This window comes from Melozone crissalis, unplaced genomic scaffold (assembly GCF_028551555.1).
Source record: "Melozone crissalis strain CALT ecotype California unplaced genomic scaffold, PUWL_Pcris_2 ptg000021l_1, whole genome shotgun sequence".
NCBI classification, from domain to species: Eukaryota; Metazoa; Chordata; class Aves; order Passeriformes; family Passerellidae; genus Melozone; species Melozone crissalis.
Window position 1 is genome coordinate 1,884,624 of NW_026535799.1, and position 6,000 is coordinate 1,890,623.

Genomic DNA, 6,000 nt, shown 5'->3' on the forward strand with positions numbered 1-6,000 from the left:
ACAATTGTGACACTGTGGTGCCCCGTGGAACGAAAGCGTCCCTGGTGATACTGCAGGATCTTGTGTCACCAGGGCTCCATTGCAACACTGCAGCACCAAGGAATTCATTGTGGCACTCTGAGGCCTCATGGAACCAAGAGGCCACTGTGACCCTGCAGGGCCTTGTGGAACCATGCAGAGCATTGTGACAGAGATGGACCTGGTGTCATGATGGGGCCATTGTGACACTGCAGGGCCCCATGGAACCAAGGGGCCAGTGCTGCTCCTCAGAGATTCCTGGAATGAAGGAAACATGTTTGACACCGTGGTGGTGCTTGGGACCAAGAGGCCATTGTGACACTGTGGAACCAAGGAGATCATTGCTGCACTACCAGACCTTGTAGAACCAAGGATCCATTGTGACACTACAGGGCCTTGGGGGACACGGTGAGATTGTGACACCAAGGGATGCCAGGGAATCAAAAGGAACATTGTGACACTGGGAGGCCTCATGGAATCATGGAGACCATTGGGACACTCTGGGGCCTCATGGAACTGTGGTGACACCAAGTTGTCTGGGAGTGTTGATCTGCTGGAGGGTAGGAGGGCTCTGCACAGGGCCCTGGACAGGCTGGATCCAGGGCCCAAATCCAACAAGGTGAGGTTTAACAAGTCCAAGTGCTGGGTCCTGCACTTTGGCCACAACGCCTGCAGTGCTACAGGCTGGGGACAGAGTGGCTGGACAGCAGTCAGGCAGAAAGGGACCTGCCAGGAACTGATGGACAGAAGGCTGGACATGAGCCAGCAGTTTGCCCAGGTGGCCAAGAAGGCCAATGGCTCCTGGCCTGGATCAGGAACAGTGTGACAGCAGGAGCAGGGCAGTGATTCTTCCCCTGTGCTCAGTACTGGTTGGGCAGCTCCTTAAATGCTGCGTCCAGTTCTGGGCTCCCCAATTTAGGAAGGACATGGAAGGGCTGGAGCATTTCCAGAGAAGGGCAACAAGGTTGGGGAGGGGTCTGGAACACAAGAGCTTTGAGGAGTGGCTGAGGGAGCTGGGGTTGTTTATCCTGGAGAAGAGGAGGCTCAGGGGAGACAAGGCAGTGTCAAGGAACAGGTTGGACTTGATGACATCCAAGGTCTTTTCCCACCTTGCTGACTCTGGGATTCACTGAAACCACCCTTGGAGCAGTTGCAGGATGAGCCCTGGGCCTCCTCTTCAGAAGCTCCAGCAGCCCAGGTCCCTAAGCTTCTCCTGCCAGCCCCAAAGCCCATCTTGTCAGTCCTGTAGAGCCTCTGCAGCTCCTCCTCACTGCCCAGAACAGGGAGCCCCAGAGCCAGACACAGCAGTCCAGATGTGGTCCCCTGGCCTGGGGTGCCACTGGCAAGGGAGCAGCAGGAGGCACTGCGGGAGCCTGCAGACAATTCCTGCAGCACTTGTAGGATGATCCTGCTGCCCAAGGGATGTTTCCATGGTGCCAAGTCTGGAACTGCAATGGGGAGTGGGGCCAGAGAGGAAAGGGCAAACAGGGATGGGATGTTTGCAGGGCAGGGAACAGGGCTGGGCAACAGGAAGAAATTTGTGCCAGACAGAGTAAAGAAAGCCAAGGTGAAGCAAAGGAAATGCTCAGGGCAGTCTGGGGGTGGCTGCCAGGCAGCCCTGGCTCTGAGCAACAGCATCTGCAGTGGGACAGGAAACTCCCAGCTGATGGGAACAAACTTTCTGGCTGACTGCAGAGACCAGGACAAAGCTGAGTGGTTTCCCTGGTGTCCCCCCAGCCCTTGCTGGCCCCAGGGGCTGATGGCATTTGTGCCTCTTGATCATGTCCCCACACCAACAGCGTGGGGCTGCTCATGGGGCTTTTCTGTGCTGAGCATTTGCCTGGGTGTGTTCTTGAGGGAGCCTGGGCAAGGAGCCTGGAGCCCCCAGGCCCTGGCCTGAGGCGTCAGCACTGCCCCAGCAGTGCCCATGGCCTATCCCTGCTGCAGCCCTGGCACTGCCATCCCCAGGGCTGTGCCCGGTCCCGAGAGCACTCAGGCCCTACAGCAACACCAGGGCCACCAGGGCAGTGGGGCAGGGCCACGGCAGCAGCACTGGCACCACCAAGTGCTGCTGCTGCTGGGCACAGCTGCTGGGCCAGAACTGATCTGCCCCCAGCTCTGCACACAGACATTGCTGTACTGTGCAGAGAAGGCAACAAAAGGGGCATCTCCAGGGAAAACCTTGCTGTACTGTGGCAGTGAGGAGCTATATTCTTGATAACTTCATATGAAATAAATCCTTTATTTCATTTAAAGGCATCAAGAGCACAGCTCCTCACTGACACAGTCTACAGGTCACAGTGGACGTGTGGAGAAACAAAATGAGACATGGCAAAACTGATTGCTTTCATTTAGGGACAACATTAAAAAAGGTAAACAACGAAAATGAAGCTCCATAATGAAACCAACAAGAAGTATCAAAGACAACTTTTATTACAAATTATTTTCAGAAACTGTCCAGCAGTTTAATGTTTCTTACATTGTCTAGTCATCAGTCTCCAGACTGCAGCCTTGAGCTTCTGGTTCCTCAGGCTGTAGATGAGAGGGTTCAGGGCTGGAGGCACCACCAAGTGCAGAACTGACACTGCCACATCCAGGGATGGGGAAAACATGGAGGGGGGCTTCAGGTAGGCAAAAATGCCAGTGTTGACAAAGAGGGAGACCACGGCCAGGTGAGGGAGGCAGGTGGAAAAGGCTTTGTGCCGCCCCTGCTCAGAGGGCATCCTCAGCACAGCCCTGAAGATTTGCACATAGGAGAAAACAATGAACATAAAAAAACCAAATACCAAAATGACAGTAATAGCAAGAAGACCAAGTTCCCTGAAATTTGAGTGTGAGCAGGAGAGCTTGAGGATCTGTGGGATTTCACAGAAGAACTGGCCCAGGGCATTGCCATGGCACCGGGGCAGGGAAAATGTATTGGCTGTGTGCATGAGAGCATTGAGAAAGGCACTGGCCCAGGCAGCTGCTGCCATGTGGGCACAAGCTCTGCTGCCCAGGAGGGTCCCGTAGTGCAGGGATTTGCAGATGGACACATAGCGGTTGTAGCACATCACGGTCAGGAGGAAATACTCTTCTGAGATGAAGAACACAAAGAAAAAGAGCTGAGCAGCACATCCTGTGAAGGAGATGTCCCTGATGTCCCAGAGGGAATTGTGCATGGCTTTGGGGACAGTGGTGCAGATGGAGCCCAGGTCGCTGAGGGCCAGGTTGAGCAGGAAGAAGAACATGGGCGTGTGCAGGTGGTGGCTGCAGGCTACGGCGCTGATGATGAGGCCGTTGCCCAGGAGGGCAGCCAGGGAGATGCCCAGCTATAGGCAGAAGTGCAGAGGCTGCAGCTGCCGTGTGCCTGCCAATGCCAGCAGGAGGAAATGCCTGATGGAGCTGCTGTTCGACATTCCTAACTCTGGGCATTGTGGACTGTCGAAACAAGACATTGAAAAGCTGAGACCAAGCTCTTGGAATCAACCCTATAGGGTTATTTTAGGAATTCCCTCAAAACTACTTCTCTACCTGTGGGGAAACTTCATTCAATATGTTTATTCTTGAGCTTGGGTTTATGCTCCTGATTTACTGATTCATCTTAAGCACTGCTCTCAGCCTGAACCCTGGGGAAGCCCACAGGGAAAATTGGGCTCCTTCTGCCCCATTGCAGTAAGACCCGCTGGTCCCCACATAGGTGCACTTTGCCCATTCCACCTCCCTCTAGTTCAGGATGATCCAACATAAACTGAGCTTGAAAAATTAAGTCGAGTTTTTAAAGAGTCCAGTTTAAAAGTCAATTTCTCTAAGCCCTTCTCTCTTTCCCGACGCAGCTGGACAGGGAGTGATGCCAAGGGTTGGTCTGGCTCTCTTCTGTCTCGAGTTGTGCCTACTGGGAGCTGTTTCTCTCTATCCAAGCCTTGTCCCTGCCAGTGCTGCCAGAGCACAGCAGGGGGCTCAGCTCTGCCCTGCAGACCCCTCCCAGCACAGGGCACTGCCCAGGGGCATCTCCCTGCCAGCAGGGCCTTAAGGGCAGGCCAGACAAACAGAGATGCTGCAAGCCAAGGTGCTGCTGCTGCTGGCTGTAGGGAGAGGAGGCTGAGGAGCCACTTTCTGAGGGAGATCTGAGGCCCATCTGCTGATGCCAGAGGGTGACAGTGCAGGAGTCTCAGTGACACAGCCAAAGCTGACAGACCCTTTCCCTTCCCTTTAGGAGAAAGCTGAGAGCAGCCCTGGCCATGCAGCACCATCTCCACAGCAGGACGAATCTGCCCTGATGGGGGTGGCTCCTTCCACCTCCAACTTCGCCCCTGCAGCGTCCATGGGGAGCTGCCAGGCAGGCTGAGAGCTGCCGCTGGCAGGTGGCACATGCCCTGGGCTGGCCAAGAGCCCTGAGGGCTGCAGGGGCTGCTCTGCAGGGCAGCCCTGGGAAGCCCTGGCTGCAGCCCCAGCTTCACCCCCTGCAGCCGTCCCAGGCAGCAGGAGCCGTCCTGCCCTGTCCCTCTGACAGTGCCCAGGGCAGCCCTGCTCTGCAGCACATCCTCCTCCTGGTCCTCCTGTGCCCCAGAGAAACTGGGAGAGTCCTCCTGACACATCCCCCAGGCTGTGGGGTGTGCTGGCTTCAGGAGATCCCTCCAGGAGCACAGTGGACATTGCTCTGCACCCACAGACTCACCATGCACAGGGCTGTGAAGATCTTTCCCCAAGTGAAGTCTCAGCTCAATCTCTTCCCAATCCTGATTGCCTTCAGCCTGTCTCTGCCTGGCTCCTGTCCCCTCAGTGCCTGCAGGCAGAGCCCTCAGCCCTGCTGGGCTGGGAGAGGAGCTGGCCCTGGGAAGAGCTGTTCCTTTAAAGCTCAGCAGCACAGACACAGCACAAGAACTTTAATGAGCCTCTTGGGGTTTGGTGTTGTTTACATCAGACTCAGTCCCTGAGAGAGTGCTCAAAAACTTCTCAAGAACTCAAAATTAAATTGAAACTCTGAAACTTCTTAAATTTTAATGGTTCCCACTGAGGAACATGACTGAGAAAGTGTCTCCAAGTTCCAGTTAGTGCAGAACACTGGAGGCAGTGATGACAGCTGGGGACAAGCAAGGCAAAGGTGTCTCTGGTGCTGAGCAAAGCTGGATGTGTTTGAGGAATGCAAAGGGCCAAGGCCTGAGCCCCAGCCCCTGGCCAGTCAGATGCTGTCCCTCCCTCCTTGCTCAGGGCTCTTCCCGGGATGGGCACTGGCATGTGGGGATGTGCAATGCCAGGGGCAGGAGCATGGGGGGGCCCCTGCCAGGCTGCTGAGCAGAGACAAGGAGCAATGAGGCCCCAGGCCTGCAAGGGTCACTTGTCTCCTGCTCCTGCCTCAGGCCCAGGGCCAGCAGCCATGGCCAAAGTGCTGCCCAAGTTGGCTCTGGCAGGGCTGTCTTGCAGCTGCTGCCTATCCCTGTGCCCTGTGCAGCCCAGGCTGTGCCACGGTGTCCCTGCCCTGTGCCTCTGTCCCTGCAGGCTGTCGGCATCCCCCGGCTGTCCCACCTGGCTGGGCCCTTCCTTTGCTGACAGCTCTGCCTCCTGCCTGCCTCTGCCTGTCACACAAAGCCTTAGGCTGACCCAGACTCCTTCTGGGGGATGTGTTGCACCACAGCCCATTCCTGGGAGGGAAATTCTCATCTCCTCATGTCCAGTCTTGGTCTCCCCTTCTGCATTTGTGGTATAATTTCTCTATCTTGCTGTTTCCCATTATGGAGAAAAAGCTCAACCGTTTGCTAATCCACCCTTCCAGCCCTTCCAGGACACTGCTGTTCTATCCTCAGTCTCTTCACAGGTGAGCCTCCATACATGAGTTATGTTCTTGAGGCCTGCAAATCCCAGCCTGGGAGACCCTTCCGCCGTCTCCAAGGTTTTTTCAGATGAAAACATTCTGCTCATAGTCTTAGAATATCACCAAAGGCCAAGACCAGGCAGAGCTGTCTATCCGGCCAGCTTTTGTCTAGAAGCAATCCTGGGATAGAT